Source organism: Pygoscelis adeliae, unplaced genomic scaffold (assembly GCF_000699105.1).
Source record: "Pygoscelis adeliae isolate BGI_AS28 unplaced genomic scaffold, ASM69910v1 Scaffold63, whole genome shotgun sequence".
Lineage (NCBI taxonomy): Eukaryota > Metazoa > Chordata > Aves > Sphenisciformes > Spheniscidae > Pygoscelis > Pygoscelis adeliae.
In genome coordinates, this window is record NW_008824414.1 from 3,307,642 (window position 1) to 3,329,765 (window position 22,124).

Genomic DNA, 22,124 nt, shown 5'->3' on the forward strand with positions numbered 1-22,124 from the left:
CGGGGGGGGCTGCCGCTGAGACTCCGCCGGGCAGAGCCGGCCCGGTCCAGCTGCCGGTGTGCCCGTGCGCTCCCCTGGGTCGCTGTTTGCGCCTAGTCCTGAATATTCATACCGCCAGGACCGTGCGAGCACCGAACTCCTACCGTGTACTACATCACGCATCAAACTTTTCCGGCCGGGTGTTCCTTCCAGAGGAGGAACCTCTTACAAAGCAATTTCACGATCTTGGAATAAGAAGTATAGTTGCAAAGAGGCTACAGACACTGCTATTTTTAATATCTCGTACATCCAACGGTGCACACACACTGTGGACGAATGGCGCGGGTTCCCCCTGCGCCCACGGCGCTCTCTGCTCTCCGCACGCCTTCGCGTGTCACTCTGGTCCGTGCGCGAAAAGTTACTCTGTAAAGTAAGCCGAGCTGGGAGAAGCGGGAGCGCGGGCGACTTCTTTTCCTCCACCCTGACCCATCTAGCGCTCTCTCCTCCCACTCCGCCCGCTGGATTATTTACTCTTCTATAGAAGGTACTCCTTTTCCCCGTATTAATATTAACAAACTCTCTGTAAAGGCAAGAGGCTGATCAGATACAACTCATTTCAATTTCAAATGAGCCGGTAAAACCTAGAGAGCGAGCGAGAGGAGAAAGGAGAGAGGGGGAAATCTTCCCATTCGAGGAACCAGCTCACTCGCGTTTCCTTCTCATTATCAAACGAAAGAGACTGCAAACCGTTTAGCAAGAAGGGTGAAAAAAACAACAGCCGCCAAAAAACAAACAAACGCACTCATACGAACCGAAAAAGCCTCCCAGGTGCCACTCCAGTATTTAGTCAGCGTTGCAAGGTGGTCACTGACGCCTCTTTTCATTTCTGCACAGGGCGAGCCCCCTCCCTCCCCGCAGCATTTGGTACAGTAGATTTTGAGAAAAAGACAAACGAAGCTATCAGCGGGGATGATGTTGAAGAATGAAGATAATAATGTTGCTATAGGTGGTACTTCACATGACATTATTTTTCACTGAATATTTAAAGAGATGTTTCGGCAGAGATGGATACACTCAGCGCAGGCTGTCACCCTCCTTACCCTGAGACAGTGGGAAAGAAACCGAACCTGAACGTATAGAAACGCACACGTTACTTATAGCTAGCCACACGTAGATGCACACAAAATACCCACGCGGATCTATTTACACATCTGTGTCTGTATTTCTTACTGTATCAGTCACTCCATTAGCTTCCCACGGTTTCTGATCTAGCCGCTCTCCCAAAATTATTCGCGTTTACAATTTCATTATACATTTGTCGATTAAGCTTAAGACAAATTTCCCCAGATGCGCAGTACCTTTGCTTCGTGGCTGGCAAAAGGCGGCCGTGGACTGGTAATTAAAAAGCAACAACAGCAAGAAGAAGAAGAAAAACAGTGGTTTGAAGAAAAAGAGATGAATCTGGAGAAGTTAAGTTTTATAACTTTTTTTTTTCGTTTCTCTTCTCCCTCGCTAGTGTATAAAGCTGCGCCTGGTATTTCATCTAGGACCGCTTGATTATTTATTGTTTGTTTTCCTCTCCTTCGCTGGGGGCCGGGAGGGGTGGGGAAAGGGTGGGGGCAGAGCAGCATTGCCGGGGCTAGAGAAAAATCGGTCTTTATTGTTGTTGATAGCAATACATCAATTAAACGTCATTGTCTCTAACAGAAGTCGTGAGAGTTCACAAGCGTAAATACTCTGATCTTGGGTTTTCCCTCTCGAAGCTCCAAATGACAGTGACAGATATTTTTCCCTCCCCCCCACACCTTGGAGGTTTTTTTTTTTCCTTCGGATTTTTCTTTTTAATGGAGGTGGGAGGCTTTCTAATGTGTTTCAATGCAAATCAGCCCGGCTGGAAGACACCCGTGGTGGGGATCGATCTCCAGTTCATTGAGATGAGCACTGAAGGGAGATGGTAAACAGGGGATAATTTGCAGTTCATTCTGCCGAGAGACGATTTCTATGAGATGCAACACACTAGACCGGATTATTGTTATTAAGGTTTGCAATCAGACGCAACACCCTTAACACGCAGGGGTTAAAAGCCACACAATCCCCTCATAGTTATAATACATCGTTAATAACGATCTGGGGGGAAAATCCAATTGATTTCATATTTTCTGCAAATTTTCACCTCTGGAGCAGCTCGGAGGGCGGGCTGTGCGCGGAGCAGCCGCTCTGCCGGCGGAGGCACCCGGAGGGTCAGCCCAACCTGCGGCACCGCTTCGGCTCCGCGCTGCCTCTGCCAGAAACTAAAGCACTGTCAAGAAAACGGTTTCTCTGTATAATCGAACCATTCACATTTTCACGCTGCAAAAATACCCGCTTTTCAGTTAGCAGGGCAGTTGTTCTTCCCGTCCCCCCCCCCCTACGTTCTCCTTTTGCCTTTTTCTTTTAACTAAAAAAGATAAACTGCACAAGAGTTTCAAACGTCGCTACAGCTGACCTCTCAAGTAAGCCGTTTTCCAGCTAACACAGGTTACATATATTTCAGAAATGTGTGTAATTAGGGGCTTCCAGATGCTGCAGTCAGCTGGGAACTTGGCTCTGTGCTCCGATGTATAATAAACTTTTGAGACAGTCCTGGGGCGCAGCCACCCAGGGGCAGCGAGCACCAGCTATCTGGAATTGTTTTATTATCAATAGCCTGGATCACGCTATTCAATACGGACATTGCAAGTCCTGTGACTGTGTGGGTTTAGGTATGACTACTTTTTTGTGGACATGCTGTCCGCTCTCCCCCTCGCCCCCCCCCCCGACTCTCTTCTCCTTTTGTTGATTTATTTTCTAATGATAATTCCCCAGGAAAAGAAAAAAAGAAGGGGGGGGGGCACCAGAATTGAATCCTTCTCCATTATTACTGACAACTAATAATTGATCATTGCTCACAAACACAAGCTTTTAGCCGCATAATTGAATCGTGAGCAATACGGGTTGAGCTAAAGGAAAAAGGAGGGGGGGGGGGAAGAGAGGGAAACAGCCTCCTCCTCTCTCCCCCAAATCCCAGAGAATCGCAGTGATGGGGAACTCCCCTGCCCCGAGATAAAAATGAACATGACTAATGCTATAACCGGCCAAGGTGGGATTATTTAATTAAATTCTTTCTTTATACATTTGCTGCCTTTTGTTTGACCTGATGGCTGGCAAATTTTTACACCTAGCTGTCCCTTTTGAGTTTATTGATGAAGGTGCTCCTGAAATGATTATCAAGAGATTTACAGCCATCACTACCCACCTACGGGAAAAGTAGTAAAATCAATCCCTCAATCAATCAGACCCCTCTGTGCATATCTTTTTAATCTGTTCTTTTAGCTGTTTTATTACAACACGAGCATTAAATATGTTTGTTTCAAATTTAACACGAATGCCTCCGAAGGACTCTGTCAATTTAGACATAAATCATGAAGTAAACAAGCTGGATGGAAAAATCCTCTTTCTCGGACAAGAGAGTTAAAAGCCGAGGAATAAAAAAATACCAGCACTATCCTGCATCAGTGATTAGGCAACTATGTATGTTCTGTATGTACAGCCCACAAGGCAGGAAAAAAACCATACAGAAAGATAAATATGCAGCACTGCAAAAGACTTTCATGCACTTTCACATGACTACACAGAGAACCTGGAGAGTGCTAGTAATTACAAATACTCTCACATCCTAAAGCCTATCATTATTTCCTCTATTCGATACTTTTTTTATAGCCGAATGTCTTCTTTCCCATGTTAAAAAAGCGCTTGTTTTTATTAAATACTATACATTTGAGAAAATTTCTTGATTTCAATATTATTCTTGATCCCAAGGTATCACTCTATCATTTATATACCTTTTTTTAGGTTAATGAAATAAATTAGAGGCTATTTCAGGTAGGCTGCTTAGGTCAGAAGTCTTTCCCACCGATTTGTTCCATGGTGGTCATCATGTATGGACAGAATGAGTCTATTAGTTCTATAGACAACCAAGAATTTTATTTGATGCCACAGGGGAAGTTTTCTCTGCAAGCCACATGCCTTTACATCACAGTTTAATTTATTTTTATATATATATATATCCTAGTGTATCACAGCTTAATAAAGCTACCATGTGCCTCCACCAGCAAAACAGAAGTTTAGAAATGAAGTGACACAGATTTCTCCTTAGATACAAAATTTTAAAAACCATTCTGGGCTGCAAAGGCATCTTCCAAAGACATATTGTGATGTCTCTCATCACAGAAACAGCTCTGCGTAGAACAGAAAAAAAGAAAGAAAAAAAGATACTGAAATATGTACATGTCAAACGAAGAGTCATGAAAAAATACATCTGATATCGGATGATAAGCTATAACTAGCTATCAGTCAAGGTTTCCTCCAAACATCCTGCTTTAAGAAAAGTGCCTTTACACAGTAGGAAACATCACAGTCACAATTGCTCTGCACTCGGGTGTCTATTCACGAGAGTCTTAGTGTCGATTTTTAAAAAATTATCATAGCTATCATTTCTTTATCAAAGCACTATTTAAAATAGTATAAAATATGGAGGTGGGAGCCATTTAAAAGCTAATGAAGGAGTAGGACTGAGGGTTGTATTTTCCAGCATATTTAAGGAAAAAAAAGTGTTCTTAAAAAAGTGTTCCCTTAGGATTTGCTTACCTTTGAAACAAAATTACACAAAAATTCTGTAGTCTGTTAAAATACAAATACAAGGCCAAAATTTCACATGGCAATTGTCTGTGAACTAGAACATACAGATGATTTTCTACAAGGTAATCATCTAACAAAGTAAGACCTGTTGTTGTCACAAAAAGATTTTCACTGTCAAATCAGATTTACAGAGCGTGCATTTTTACTTACATTTTAAGGTTTCCTTTATAATCTGGAGAATATGCAGTGATCACAGGATAAATATGTCTCAAACCTCAGGGGAAATGTAGCCTGTAGAGTCCCAAATTTCTTGACTGATGAAATGAACCTGACAACCCCTCTTGTTTTCATGACACATTTTTGATTCAAATACAGTGGAAATATTCGTAAGTACATACATTTTGTTTGCATAATATTGAGGTGCCCTGATTAATGCGTGGTGTTTACAACGTGAAAATTGTCATACTTTCTGCATCAACACAAGAAGCTTGGCTTGGCAGCCGCTAGTTGCAATAAAGTAAATGCCTCATGAATAACGTTCTGCTTTCCATGCCTGAGCTAAGTAAGAGTCCTCACAATCCACCTTTTGCCCCCGCTTTGGGCCAGCCTGTTAATAGAATTGGTCTGCAATAGCAGTGTGCAAAATGTATCCCTCTGATTGTAAAGATGTTTGCTCACAGACTTGCACACACATTATCTGCACCTTGTGGGGAGCCCATTGCATCGTGGAGCCATCTGATCCCCCAGCCGCATTTTTGCAGTTTTCTTTTCTTCCCATTAATGATCATTTAAGGTTCAGATGGCAACAACAGCCATCACCTACCTCAAAAGGTAACTCCAGGAGTTTCTGATTTCTTAAAATAATTCTGCAGCAGGCAAGAGGGAGAAGAGTTGAGCACTAAGCTGCCAGCCAGCTCTTACTGAACTATCAGCAGATACTACATCAGTGACCCAGAGATAGCCTTGAAAACTACTGCTCCATAAACCCAAGGTCATACAGTTGCCACCTAGAAGATGAAACTCACAATTTTCTTTCCTTCCCTAAGAGAAGCTCAAGTCACAAGATTCAAAAAAGCAATCCTCAAAAAGAGACTTTAAAAAGACAACATCCTTCCTCACAAATCCAGAAACCAGATTTGGGTTTAGAAAAATTGTTTCCATCCTTTAATGCTTATATGGTAAGCTTGGACTTCCAGCATGGCTGTACAAACTATTTCTTGAATCTCACCCTGATTTACATATTCTGTGTTACAGTCCTTCTTCACAGAACTTCAAATACCATCTCAAACGGAGTGTCCAGGATTGCAGAACGCGTTTATTTGCATGTTGTATGCAGCTTTCTGCAGTCTAGCCGGCTCTCCCCAGGACTGTACACAATCATTAAGCTAATCTGAGCTTGCTCCTACCCACTGACACCACAGAAGCACTGCCCAAATAAGAATTTAAAGCTTGAGTAAGTTTTAGATCATACTAAAGGCACTTGGTGCAAAATCATACATGCAAAGACAAATGTAGCCCCAGTCTGTACTGGTTCAGCAATTCAACCATCATTATGTCATGTACGTACTGCAACAGGCAGAGCAAAAGGGGAAGAATCATACTTGAATATAAGACAACATAGCACATCTAGGAAGAACTTATATCAAACATCAGTGGTTATTCTACATCCATTTGTAAAGCTGCAGGATACATCATATACTCACTTCTGAGACCGTGAAAAGCCACTTTTTTTGTCCTCAGAAGTTTGCAATGCAAGTGCCCAATCCTAAACACATTATTGGTGAAATTCATCCTTGTGCAGGAAGCAGAGCACTGATAGGGTAGCATGGGCAGTGTTTCAGTCTAGAACTGCACATGAGCAAATTTCCAGCAGGGGCTAACTGTGATGATCAAATATGTTGTTTCTGGCCACTGTCTGTCACTGCCCCATGCCTGGAAGACACTGTCCCACCAGCTGAGCTGGGGCAATTGGCGGGTGGGCTCTCCCAGTCTGTGTTGCTCTAGCATTAGCAAAAATGTTTGGATGGCATCCTCCGCCAGCAAGGGATGGAAATCTCCTGCATGGGGCAACAGTGCGTGGTATGGTAACTTCTTAAGCTGTTAGAGCTGTTCGTAAATAAAATATGCATCTAAGCTCCCAGTCTATACAAACTGATTTCTGAGGAGCTGTAGTTGTGTGAGTGCGCCAGATCAGGCCCATTACTAGCTTCAGATGAGCGTCAACAACAGTTACATAGAAAAAAGATCTAGAGAAGGCACCAGTGACAACGATTAGCATGTAAATAACATACCTCTTAATAAGATGTCTTTTGTTAATACCTTCAGTTGACAGTTGCATACCTTTGCACTCCCGTACATTTTGGGGCTTGAAGTCATTTGCTCTATCTCTAAATTTTACTCAACCTGGTTGAAGCAGCTTCCATTTTTATGCTGCATGAAAGCACAAGCAAGGCTATAATACATAAGAATAACAGTTTCATGAAAATATAGAGCCAAATGTATTATAAATGCATTGAATTAAGTGGAATTAAACAAAGAATAAATATAGTTCATTCCCTCCTCCCTCTTCAGTACTGTCCTCTCTGACACTGTACATGTAATCTCACAACACAGTAACATTGCTGCACTCACACTGTTCAAGCAATAGCATTCACTTACTCTATTTCACTCCTAGAATTTTCCAATAGCAAAATTCAATTTCAGCCAGTGCTGCTCTCCAAGGGCTGCCAGACCTGCTGCTCCTTTGCCCCACTGGTAATGGATCACTCTAAAGTAAGACAAGACCTGCCCGTGTTCGGTGATGGGAGTCACACTGAGCTGAAGCAATTAGGTAAACTCAGTGCAAAGGTAAAAAGTGAGACGGACGTGAGCCTAATGGGTGAGAGATAGGTAAATCTACAGGGCAGCTCAGGGCCAGCGCTGCCACCACCAGCCACCAGCACCAGCAAAGCATGCAGCTGCCTAGGGCTGCAAAATGTTTAGTAACACTTTCTGGTGCTAGTGACTGCACCTTGCGAGGGGCCTACGTTTAATGTTTTGCCTAGAGCAACAAAATCCTGTAACTAGCGCTGGTTGCCATATTCAGGGGAGCCTGCAGGAATTGCTTGCTGGTGACTGGGAAAGCACGCACTGCTTCTCTAAGCAAAACAACTATGACATTTTAGGAGTACAGCTCCTTAAGCCACCTGTCCAAATCTGCTAATCACAGGTAATCTTGGCTCTTCAAGGGGATTGCTCAAAGACAATATAAATACTAAATAACCAAAGACAAAAACTTTTACTGGTAATTTACATCTATGTTTTGTGGTAGCACACAATTATTTTTGCAATAATTGTAACTGGTGACACACTACAGAAAGTTCTCATGGGATTGACTCTCCTTTCAGAAATGAACTGTAGAATATGTTTTACATTTCTTATTATTCTGCTTCCTTATTGTCATTCTCATTAAATCAATCAAAGCGATAACTGGAATGTCTAGAAACAGCCAGAATTTAATCTGGAAGAATTATACACAAGTATATCAGCACTGGAAGTGTATCTGCTTAAAGGAGCTATGTATCACTACAGAGAATGCAATGTTCTATGCTTGAAGCATTGCCACATATCTACAAGATTATACTACTTTCAGTGTAGGAAGATGGCATTATGGAATAGTGCTTGGAAACATGCATGTTATAAAATGAAAAATAAATATATGCTACAAATTTTGAAATTAATTGAAAATACTTTCATTTTATGACACAGCATATTGCAGATGTTTACATTGTATTCATAAAATACTAGCAATAAACCCTAATCTTACCCCAAATTTTGCTAGGCCCAAGACTTTGGGGAAATCCAGGTGTCAGCACAAACTTTGTAGCTCAGGCACATGACTGAATTTGTCTAGCTATCGGTAAAGCAGCACAGACCTTTCCAGTGTTTCTAAATACAATCTTTTTATAGGTCCCTTTCCAACTGGTGTATGAAAAGCCCTTTTTACGTGGGATATACACTCTTTTCTAGGGTGGAAGAGAGATCAGTTCCCTTCTTTGAATGATCAAACTAGGTTCAAAGGAGGAAGGGGATAAAACCAGGCTCACTAGAGATGAGCCTAGGGGTGGCATGCCAATGCTGGGGGCAAAATCGATAGCCCAGCTCAAGTGCATCTACACCAATGCATGCAGCATGGGTGGCAAACAGGAGGAGCTGGAAGCCATTGTGCAGCGGGAGAGATATGACTTAGTCGCCATCACAGAAACTTGGTGGGGTGACTCTCACGATTGGAGTGCTGCAATGGATGGCTATAGACTCTTCAGAAGGGACAGCCGAGAAAGGAGAGGCAGTGGGGTGGCTCTGTATGTTAGGGAGTGTTGCGATTATATAGAGCTCAATGATTCTGATGATGATACGGTCGAGTGTTTCTGGGTAAGGATGAGGGGGAAGGCGAACAAGGCAGATATCCTGCTGGGAGTCTGTTATAGACCACCCAACCAGGATGAAGAGGCGGATGAAGCGTTCTACAAGCAGCTGGCAGAAGTCTCTCAATCGCTGGCCCTTGTTCTCCTGAGGGACTTCAACTTCCCGGACGTCTGCTGGAAATACAACACGGCAGAGAGGAAGCAGTCTAGGAGGTTCCTGGAGTGTGTGGAAGACAACTTCCTGACACAGCTGGTAAGTGAGCCTACCAGGGGAGGTGCCTCGCTCGACCTGCTGTTTACAAACAGAGAAGGACTGGTGGGAGATGTGGTGGTCGGAGGCCGTCTGGGGCTTAGCGACCATGAAATGGTAGAATTCTCAATTCTCGGTGAAGTAAGGAGGGGAGGCAGCAAAATTGCTACCATGGACTTCCGGAGGGCGGACTTTGGCCTGTTCAGGACGCTGGTTGAGAGAGTCCCTTGGGAGACCATCCTGAAGGGCAAAGGGGTCCAGGAAGGCTGGACGATCTTCAAGAAGGAAGTCTTAAAGGCGCAGGAGCAGGCTGTCCCTGTACGCCGCAAGAAGAACGGGCGGAGAAGACGACCGGCCTGACTGAACGGGGAGCTTTTGCTGGGACTCAGGAAAAAAAGGAGAGTTTATCACTTGTGGAAGAAGGGGCAGGCGACTCAAGAAGAGTACAGGGATCTCGTTAGGTCGTGCAGAGAGGAAATGAGAAAGGCAAAAGCCCAGCTAGAACGCAACCTGGCCGCTGTCGTTAAAGACAACAAAAAAAGTTTTTACAAATACATTAATGACAAGAAGAGAGCCAGGGAGAATCTCCATCCTTTATTGGATGCGGGGGGGAACATTGTCACCGAGGATGAGGAAAAGGCTGAGGTACTTAATGCCTTCTTTGCCTCAGTCTTTAGCAATCAGACTAGTTACCCTCAGGGTACTCGGCGCCCTGAGCTGGAAAACAGGGATGGCGAGCAGGATGAACCCCCCATAATCCAAGAGGAAGCGGTCAACGACCTGCTACGTCATCTGGATACTCACAAGTCTATGGGGCCGGATGGGATCCACCCGAGAGTGCTGAGAGAGCTGGCGGAGGAGCTTGATAAAGATATTGAACAAACCGGCCCCAAAACTGAGCCCTGGGGAACACCGCTCGTGACCAGCTGCCAACTGGATTGAACTCCATTCACCACAACTCTTTGGGCCTGGCCGTCCAGCCAGTTTTTTACCCAGCGCAGAGTACACCTGTCTAAGCCGTGAGCCGCCAGCTTCTCGAGGAGAATGCTGTGGGAGACGGTGTCAAAGGCCTTGCTGAAGTCCAGGTAGACCACATCCACAGCCTTTCCCTCGTCCACTAGGCGGGTCACCTGGTCATAGAAGGAGATGAGGTTGGTCAAGCAGGACCTGCCTCTCATGAACCCGTGCTGGCTGGGCCTCATGCCCTGGTTGTCCCGCACCTGCCTTGTGAGGGACAAAGACACCCCTTTGACTGCCAATCCTGGTCCCCATTTAGGTAGGTAAGTCTTCAGCAGTGGAGCCACATGGCCAAGGACCAGGGCAAAAACTGCCTTGGAGGCATTTGGCCTCAGTGCTCCAGTGGTCCTGTTTGCCTGTGGATCCTATGATTTCAGGATGTCCAGGAGGTTTGTGTGTAAAACTTGTCATCCTCTTAGAAGAATACAAAGGAAATTTTGTAGTTTCCCTCAAAGCATTTTTTCAAACCACATGGATGTTACTGGAAAGGGATTTAGTCTATCACAATAAAACCACTTGCACTTTTCAATACATAGCACACAAATTTATCAAGTGGCTCAACTGCAATGCATTCTAAGTTCCTTGAAAATGAAAGGCTGGACCAGTTGATCTCTCGAGGTCCCTTCCAACCTGGGCTATTCTATGACAGGGCAACACAATTTTACATTGGGCTATACTATTTGCATATTTACTGCTTTATGATATCTTTCTAAATCAAATAATCAATCTAATTTGGACTTTATTGTGGAAAGAATGAAGCTGCTTGACTGACACATGACGGTGTATTAACTGCATTAGAAGCTCTGGCTCTTTTATTTCTCTTTCACTCAGAAAAGGGCAAAAAAATCTGGATTTGTTCTGTACAAAATTGCAGTACTGCAGGCTAAAACTTTCCTTCTCAATCTAAAAACTTTCCTTCTCAATTTAAATTCATTTTAAATTGTTATGCTTTACAAACTTCCAAATGGGATTCTAATTGTTGACAGACATTTTACATTACATGTGTCTATCACTTTGATTTAATATGCATTTTCAATGAAATTTAAAAAAGGCCTCTAAGGTGGCAATTTAACAGCAAGACATGCTGTGAATTTTAGATATAAAAAATATCTAGTTTTCAATTATTTTTTTTTGTACATGTGAAAATGGCCCTCCAGGGGAAAAAAAAAAAATCAGAGAATGTCTGTGTGGCTGAATTATCAGAAGCTAAGTATCTCCAAGAATATTACCTACTGTTTTAGTCAATCACAGTCATCAGAGGCAAACCAGGTTTTACATTTATGCAGCATTTCAGTAGTACACTTCAAAAAGTATTAACCATGAAAGAAATAAAATGTATTTGGAAATCCTATGTCTGGTTTATTACATCTCATGACCTGATTTAATTTTCTTCTACAGGAAACCTGCATTGAAATGTCTGTAAGTAATAGGTACTTCTTGTCAACTTTGATAAGAGACATCTGAAAGGAATTCCAAATGTATTCTGAAAGATAAGAGTAAAACGAGTTTTTCTGTGTCCCTAAAAGAGTGGAAACCAGACCTAGGAGAGCATACAAGCTACAGAAGAGACCGCTTCTATATCAAGTCTACTTTTGAAATCATCAGAACTGTAGTTAATGTATAGGCCCTAAACTATAGACATCGACAGCACAGTGGGAACAATTCTGCAGCAACTTTTACTTAGAATTTGTTAAACAAAATATTAGCTACTTTTAAATAGTTGCATTTTCTTCATAACTTTAATACAAACATCTCGGCTTTGGCTTATTTTATATAAATAGCTTTAGATCATCTTGTTTTAGTGGTCCTGCAGGGTGTCCCAAAACCTACACTTCATGGCAAGAATAAACATTCATTAAACTTCAAAGGCTGCCAAAAAGTCTAGTTATTTTGATTTAGGGGAATCATTTAAATTAATCCCTATGTTTGTGTAGAAAATATGTAATGTAATCCATTTCTCTCTCTCCAGCTTCAAGTCACTTACCATTGGGAAAAAAAAATTGCTTTACTAATGTTTCCTGTCTTGAAAAACTGGGGAAAAATTAAGACTTCGTATTTTTTTAAAGAATTCTGGCTTAGTGACATTGAGAAACAAATATTATAATACACAACTGTGTGCTTATATCTCTGCATAACTGCTGTTAAAGCTAACACACACAACAGAGTTCTTCAGTGGGAGCAGTAAAACCAGATTTTGTGTGTGCGTGTATGTGTCTGTGTATACATATATAAAAAAATCTTTTTTTAACAAAAGAGCCAATTACTTTTTTTTGAATGGCTTTCTGCCTTAGCACCCCAACTCAGCTGAGTACTGTTCTGCTACAGAAAACTCATGGTCACCTTTGTAACGTATCTTCCTTTTTGCTAAGCCCCTCTCAAAATTGGACAGAAACTTTAATAGGATGAAGAGCCTGGTTTTTAATTTAATTTTTCCTTTAAAATTAATCCACTCCTCAGCTGAAAGAAGTATGTTGAGCATACTGTGTCAGAGGCACCGAGGAAAAAATAGAAGGAGTAGGAGTGAGAACCTCAGCTATTGTAAATCACTGTAATGCCACTGAAGCCAATAGGACTACGTCAATTTAGACTAGCTGAGGTTGTGGCCTAATATTTGTGCTGAAATGTTGAGGCTATAGCTGTATCCCTGAGCTGTATAAATATTTGTTGAAAGCTGACTGTTAGGGTGCAGGGGCTGGATTGCTCATCAGCAAATAGTTAGGACCCTTGTCTTTTCACCTTTCTTAAGAAAAACCTTCAATTTTTGGGAGGTGGGAATTTTGCCTGGGTAAAGGGTACAGATATGGTCCTCCTTACTTTGTACAGGGATTATACTGTATATAGTGAAACAGTAATTTTCATCTGGACTTTTGAACTTGCACCCGTCTGACTGTCCTACACTGATTCATGCAATGTACTGTACATGAATGACCAGTAATGTTTACAGAATGAATTAGTTTGACTCCAACTCTCTAGCCAGAAAGTAATCAAAGTGAAGAGCCAAGCTATTTCTGAAATTCCAGCTTCACTAGCTAGAAACTGTGTGCTCTGTCTCGCTAATCAGCGTATTAATGTAAAATGTACATGTTCTATACTGGAGGACAATTAATAACAGCAGTGATTCTGAGCAGTTCACACACATTAACTATTCCACCCCCATACTGCTGTTGTGTGGTGGGCAAATCCAATTGCAGGATATGGTACAGAGACAAAAAAAAAGTGAAAATGCCTATCAGTAAGTGATTAATCCGCAAGTCGCAAGTTGTTTTTTTTCCCCTATATTAAGTTCCCGTTAACATTTTATTTTACTTCTTTCAAAGCCAAAGTTCACAGACATTTATTCAGGAGTCTTCTTATGCAAGTATTTTTAGTAGGGTTATTCATAACTGGTGTCCCTGAAGTCTTGGATGCTCTGGTTTATTTCCTCATCAACCATCTTAATTTAAGAATTCAGCAACATCACAACTACCTTCAGAATAATCTCATCCTATAAAACCCATCAGCCTTTGTTAGATTTAACATAAAAATTACTATGAAAGAAAACAATGTTATTTAAGCATTTTGTTTGAGATAGTCTGAAACTCAAAATGGATCACTGAAATTTCCCTCAGAAAACCAGCCTCCTAATCTGAAAAGCACCACTTCACATAAAGCTGGAGGTGTCTCAGAGCCAAGTTGTTTGCTCCTGTAAACAGTTAGAGCTCCACAGAGGGAGGATATGAAATAAGGCTCTGTTGATTTTCCAGCAGAGCATCTGAACCACTTCCCCCACCTCAGTCAGTTAAAGCAAAATTAAAAGAAAAATAAACCCTGATTAGCATGTGAGCTTCATTTGATGCAAATTAGCATAACTCTACTGGATATCTGACTTAGGCAGAGTTATAATGGGACTTATCACCAAAAAGATCTGGGCCAAGTTATTTTAATGGTGATTTCATGTGGGTGAGAACCTGGTTCTTCATCCTTATTCAGGCTGAAAACAAGGAATGCACTACAGAGCTACAGATCAGTTGAGAAATTGATTTTTTTGCAGGGAGGGAGGCTAAAGAGGCTCAGTTCTTCCAAAATTAGCAACCACTAGTGTGGTGTATAGCTCAGGTCAAATGACAAGTGACCACGATGCTGCCCAACACCTCCCCATCTACACCATAGCTGCATCCAGCCCCTGTTAGCTTTTATTTCCAGACTAAATTTGCAAATCCGGAGGAGTGGTAAAAATGAATACTATCTGAAAAAAATAGCTTGGTGGGGTATCTTTAACATTACCTAAAAATCAGAGGTTAATAAACAGTTAAATTTAGCTGTAGCTTCTCTTAAGTAGTTTAAACATAAGTCAGTATTTTTGTCTTTTGTTGTCTCAGGGTTTCTACAGGAGCACAGAGAATTTCATCAATGATCTTTCCACACTTTATTACATTATGCCTTTGTACTATTATCCATCTGTACCCTTATGTAGTGTGTTATCAGCTGTATGAAAATAACTATCAGTCCCTTCACCCCAGAGCAAGTATCAATAGGAAGAGTGACAGTGGCTAGTTTGCACACTTGAAATGGTTTATTTGTTGCAATCCTGTGCACAAGATGTTTATCAGTAAGCACCAGACAGCCATGCAGAAGAAGGAGCCTTAATTCTGTCTGAGACAGCCTCTTATTGCTATTGATAGTTAGCATCAGTGTCCAGTCTGAGAAATGGAAGTGCTGCAGGCAACTTCAGTCAAGACACCCTATTGATCTACTGCTTCCTTTGCCTCCCTGAAGCTAGAGAAGAAAAATAAAAAGGGGAGGAAAAGCTTGCTGTATAAGGGGCAATGCAGCTGTCTATGACTTACCATCATTCAAAAGGGGTGTGTATGTGCATGGATATTCCTGATATTCAGTACCTCAGACAACTGTAAATCACACACACAGCCATGATAAATATAAATGTCAATGTGGTGGAAATGTCCTTTATATAAGAGGTGTCACTAGAACTACATTTTTAGCATGAAACATTTTTGCTGCTTTTTATTTTTCATTGACTTATTGTGCTTCTGTTATATCCTGTCTAACACAATCAATCTAAAGCATAATATCTGAGAGTCCTATTCATAAATAATACATATTTGGGTCATTTTCATTTGTATTCTACAATGAAGATTTACAAGCCAGAAACAAAACAAGAAACAATGTGTGGAATGCTCTTATTCAGTGGATAAGAATATATTACTGTGATCAATTAATCTGCTTTTTTCTGCATTAGGTGGACATCTTTATGGTACATCCATAAGGGTTTATAACTTAGGAGAGACAGAATCAGCTCTAAGGCTCTAACATAAAATGCCTGTACTCAGAAAAGAGAAACTTTTCCAAAGTTTTTTTTTCCAATGGGAAATGTGTTAATTTTGGCAAACTCAACCATAGCAATACCCCATCTACCAACACAGTATGTCGCTCTGCCCTATATACTACCTCTCATGTTAAACGAAACAAAAAATTGACTACGTTATACCATAGCTAAAAGTCAAAATAATAATTCTGTGGATTTCTGTAGTGCCATTCATCCAAAGATAGTCACATTCTAATACAAACCATGCAACTTCATTCTACAGAAGGGCAAATTGACACACAGAAAGGTCCCAGCTCAGGTTTTTTTCAGCCAAAAGTTAGTAGGCAAAATTAAGTTAAAAAAAAAAAAAATCTGTGTGCATATAAATTGCAGGAGCAAATCATAACAAGAAAGGTGAAAGAAAGACTTAAATTGGTACTAGTATACCGATATCTCATATAAGAAACTACAGTCACCTGTGCAGTCAACAGTAGAGCTGGTATTCTGATGATGGGCCATGTCAGAGGAGCAGCAGTAATGGCCCAGATATTTATAAATTCATCCTGCACAGAAGGAGCAAAAGGGAGCAAAAGGTAGGGCTTGGCGAGTAAAAATCAGTCAGTGTTACTTTAAGGAGGAAAGTCAGAATATGCAAGAACTTTGCAGGCAATATAAGCTGGTGAGAAAAGGTCTGGGTGAATGGTGGGAGTAAGGACAAGGCTGGCCACTGTGGCGGTTTCCCCCTTTGCCTCAAGCACCGAGCTGCAGGCTGTGCTGTGCTCAGTGCTTCGGACTGTGGTCCTCAAAGTAGGTTATTGTATTAGTTTTTCAACTCTGGAAATTTGCTACAAGTGCATCTGAGATAAAAAGTGAAATGAGTTTTGCAACTATGGCAAAAAAGCAATTTTACATTTCATAGGCCTTTTAAAACCCCTTTCAATAGAAAATAAAAATAACAGTAAGGAAAAAAAAGAGGGCTACATTTCCATTCCCGTTTTTATAGTTTGACGTTGCAGATGTTTCTGGGTCAGAGGTGAACATGTCTTTAGGTGTCAAAAGATGCAATAACCTGAGTCAAAAACGGCCCAGTCCCCAGAACCGTGACTGTGTGCCAGAATATCCCCACCTCAGAAGCTTGCTGGCAGCAGTGTGCTCCAGGTGTCTTACACTACACAGACCTGGTAGTCATTTTAATATTTTCCATGCGTATGTAAATGGTCTTAATGTGTGTTCATCAAATGTGGGAAAATCCCACAGAATTGTGTGCCATCTGTTTGTAGGTAAAAGGTCTGCTTTGCTGACAATTTAGTGTAAAATCAGAAAGCAGAATGAAAGCAAGCAAGCTTTTGTTTTGTTCTGTTTTGTTCTGTTTTGGTTTTACAAATCTGAGGCTTAACATCATATCAAAAACTAACAAAGTTCAAAGGTTCATTCTGTTTGGATAGAATTGTCCTTTTCAGATGTACGAATATTACCTGAGCCCCATGGAGCTCTTAAATCTGCACCACGTGGCTACAACCTGCAACCTAGTGAAACCTTGAGCACACACAGGATTCGGCAGGACATGATAAGGGTGCAAGGGCCACATCCTGGGCAGTTGGATGCACTGGTGCCCTGGACCAGAAGCCTCTGTGAAATACTAGCTGACAGCGTTTCAACACTTCTGGTTGGCCTCAAGTGAGAAACTCAAGCTGAAGCAAAACCTAAAAGGCTTATTTAGAAAAAGCATCACCTTATTTTATTTAACAACCAATACTGCATTTGCTTTTTTGTTAGAATTAAAGCCAAGTTTAATTCAATGAATATGGCAGATGCCAATCAAAGTGTCCATCTTTATTGTTTTGGTCAGTTTTAAACAAGACTCTTGGACAAAAGGCAGTTATGTCTGAGGTCCTGAAAGCAGCTACGATATTAAAAGGAAGGCTGTGGTCACAATGACTTTCAGCATCAGTTGATAGACATCAACCATGATAGTCATCAGAAGAGGAATTTGAGACCTTTCTTGTCCTTACGTTCCATGCGCTTATACTTTTCTACAAAGAACTGATAACCAGACCTGGGAAATTTATACCTGAATATGAGTCAGACGTTGTCAGAAGATGATGTCAAAGACTGTTTCAAAAGCGCATTTTCATTATATCCCATCAGGGAGTGAGATCTTGTCTTGGGTGAAAGAAGAGTTAACGCAGCTGGCAGAGGGAAAAAACATCAGAAGAAAACAAATTGACAAAGCTAATCAAATCTGGATATATGCAGTCTAAAATCTCAAATGGGATTCAAGGTAAGCTAAAAGGACACTATAGCATCAAATGCTGTTAAACCATCCAATACAACCTGAAGAGAAGACAGAACAAAATCTCTGCAGAAACATGCGCCAGATGCTCAGCAAGGTAAGTCAGTGTATCTCCATTGAGATAGGCTTTACTGCTTTACATGGGCTTAACCCTACCCATAATGGCCTAAAACAGATATTTTAACCTTGCCACCAGCGTTGTACTGGGGTATAAAAGTTGAGAAAAAGAGTTTGAAAGTGCCTACGGTCACTTAATTGGGAAAACAACCAGTTCCCCACAGTATAATCTACCCCATTTGCCAAAAGAGACAAGTTTTATATGTTTCAATCAGAAAAGTGCAACTCCTCCAGTAATGTGGCTGGGACATTTACTTTGAAAATGAGGAATCTTATTTCCAAGGTCAATCTGAGGTTTCCTGGGTTCAGACTAAAATACTTTCTGGGGCCAAAGAAATATTTACTGGGTTCTAGGGAGCAGGGAGTGGATGTGTAGTTTGAACATATTTCAAGTCAGCCTGGGAGGTCTTTTTGTTTTTATGTATTTGTGTCTCCTCAGACAATCTTTTTTTTTTTCCCTGAGAAACTGGAAGTGAAGAAAAGGATGACATTTTTTGCCAGTACATTTCAGTTGGGTCATTTCCTGCATTGAACCAGAGAACCTGCATTATTGGCACCCTTTCCAGAACGTGTTTCTTTCCAGTGCATCGTATGAAACTGTAGAGTCAAATTTTGCCCAAGGGCTGCCATTCCTTCTGTGTTAAACTAGAAGGAGTTTCTGTATAAAGCAATGGTTTTCTTTATGTGACCTTTGACAGTGGGAGTGTTGGGAGAATGACATTATATGTTGTAGGACTAGTGCTAGGCGGAGCTTCGTAGGCAGTCATAAATTAAACAGCAGCATTTTAAAAATGAGCTCCATAATGAGTAGGTGATTGGAAGATGTGCTACTGCATGCTAGAGATTAACATCCAAATAGAGAAACTATCACATAGCCCAGGAATGGCAGTAAAAGGTTAAAAGAAATATTCAATATTATCAATCATATTAAAAAAAAGAGAGAACTTCTTACAGCTGCCAAAGGAGCTTGGGAGAATTAATGTGTTTGTGTCAAAAAGACTGAGAACAGGTGAAATAGGACTACAGTGACTGCCAGAATCTTACTTGCCTGGAGAGATAACATTGGACATCCAGTTTAACTAGGCAGGTGCCAAGAATCCTCTTGCGGATGCTATGGAGCAGCTTTCAAATATAAGAACGTACAACGAGCCCCATCCTCTGATTCTCTCTATGGTGTCTGAGTTGCTCAGTAAACCAGAGAAAGCTCCAGTGAGGTGTGATGACCTGAAAGCAGAGAGGAGCTAAAGAATCAATGTTTTAAGTAAAACAGCAATTATAAAAAGATCTACAGCTCCTTCCATGTAATCAGGTAAATTACCAGGAGTGGCATAAAGCACCTAAATTGCAGAAAGAGTGGAGGAAGGGGGCGGTGGGGGTGGGGGAAGGTCCCTTGGGAGGTATCTGATAGGATGCTTAGTCTGTGTAGAGGGCAAAAGGTTAAGTGAAAATGAGATGAAGGAATGATCAGATATAGTCAGATCAGAGGCAGTTAAATAAAGGAATGTGCTAACCTAAGATAAATGTGAAGAAGCGCTGAGTGTGTTGGTGTAGCCAGACATCAGCAGTTCAGAACCAGAGAGAGGGAATACCCAGTTCCCAATCCACATCAGTCCTAGCTGAAGCACTTCACAGCAAAGAAACAGAAGGGATAAGGACACAGGTTTAAGATTCCTCTCTGCTACTCCAGTAGTGTAAAAGGATATTAAAGTGCTTCTAATTACATCTCCACTTTTTGCAGGTCCCTTTTTACTGCTGGTGTGATATAAATCATCCTTAGTGATAAGAAAGAGAGTCATGCCTGTGCCATCTGTGGTTTTGGACAATGCAAAAGATGCTGTTTAAAGAATATGAAAACGTTCTGAGTTTTCAAAAAAAAGTACTGAGAATTACTTGAAAGCTTCAAACTTTGTTGATTGGCTAACATTTTCATGGGTCAAAGAGCTCTCGTTAGAATGGGTTTCCATAACAACAAACAACATTTGCTTAAAAGAGGTGCATAATGTAGCAAATAAATGCTTGGGACACAGTCTGTATAAAACTTCATCAAATATTGTGGTAAATCTCCATTCTTAGGGTACTCAACAAAAATGGCCTGAGATAACAGACAGCACCAGAAAGCTCAAGAAGTATCTGTACTGACCAAGTCTGGAAATGATCACAAGAATTTTGTTCAAAAGCCTTTGGTGGCTTACAGCCTTTAGATGTTTCTAAGAACAGCCTTAAATTTCTAAACCCCAAGACGAAACTTTAAATTCTTAGACACCTAATTTAGAGGTCAGTACTTTTTGTGTTTCCTCAGGAGCTTAATTAACATATACAATTAGACCTGGGAATTAGTAAGTTGGAGCTTTAACTCATCTGCTAGATGCTAATACCTGGGGAATACCCAAACCGGATTTCTGAAAATAAATGTACAATTTTGGTGTAACAGCTTTTTGAGGGGAGAAATTGTTGTGTGCTCTTCACAAGGAGTTTGATTAGTCCTGTAATTCACTAAATCTAGCTGAACTTCTTATCTTTAAGACTAACACAGATCCCACGTATATTTATGTCAACCCTAAGCTACAATTAAAGAAGTGTGAGTCTGTAAATGAGGAGTTTCAAATGAAAGAGGTGGTTAAAGCATTTTGACCCTATTCAATCAGGGTCAGTTTTCCTCTGAATTATACCTGTTTACTTGTCTAGCATTTTAGACACCTTCCAAGTGTCTATCGACAGAGTTTATAAGTGGCATTCAACAATGAAGAAGAAAGCAAGCTGCTCACAAAACTCCCCCTTTCCCCATGTGATAAAAAGCAGTGTTCCAGAGGAAGAGACAAAAGAGTGTTTGGGTCCCAGTTGTACGTGCCTATGGGAAAGGAGTGGTGAAAAGAGGCCAACAGCTCCGGGAAACAGGGGCGGGAGGGAAGCGCACAAATCAGCTTTATCAGCTAGCAAATGATGGATGGCTAAATGCCAGCTGAGAGCATACATACAATTGAGTTTGCATTGTTGCGATTATTAAAGGTTATTTTACTATTAATTTTTTGTGGTAGGTGTTCTTACTCCTTCCTTACAGAAACCCTTGATTTTCACTTGCTGGATACTTCGATGCACTTGTCATACCCAAAAGGTGATTTCAGTTCTCGGATGCCAGGAAACCTTTCCACTGATCAAAACACAGCTGCATGGGCTTGCTTGATCTACTAATGGGTGCCACAACTCTGCGATATGTCTGTCTATACCTGTGAAAATAGATATAATTAATATAACAGATATCATATGTATATGCAAATCCAGATGGTAAAAATGACTTATAGTAAGACAAGGTTTTCATTTGCCAAACCAAATCAAGATATCTGAATCACTTAATCAAGCATATACAATCTGCACTTGGACTACTGCTGCTGCAGTGACATCAGCATGCTCTTAATCTATTTTATTTTACATTGAGCTTGTTTTTTAATGAAAGATCTTAAGAAACACCATTTTTTAAACATACTTTAATTAGCTTTTTCCAGGCTGTCACCTCTCTGCAGCCTTTAAAAAGCTCTTTCCATTATTTCCCACAAGTTGCTTGGGCATATGATGTCAGATCATAGGTCTACATGAATTACCATTCAGTGGACACTGATCTTAGGTATTAAAACAATGAATGAGCAACTTTCTGTCTGTTTTATATAAAATGCTTTCAGTGTAAGACAGTGAACAGAATATTTTCTTATAGATAACCTTTTTATCCATTACAGAAATGCATACCATCCCCTTTACTAACAAATAACAGAAAGAGACAATATCTTCAGTATGCTTTATTATATTAATACATTTTGTATTACAATTTTATCTTCTTCACTTTGACATTTATTTCCCCTTTAATGAGTCAAAATGCCTCGCCGAGAGCTCTTGACTTTAGGCACATTCTTAAGATCAGCATATTAACTGTCACATTCAGGCTAATAGGCTTAACTTATCTGTTTGAGATCTTTGTCAAACAAGACCTAAACCCCCTGATTTTAAAAAATTGATGTAAATGGAAACTTTCACTTTAGTGGCACTGGGAAGACGATAATGCTGCTTCATCATCATCATAATACGAACATTCAGTGTTATGGTTTTGCTCCCAGATAT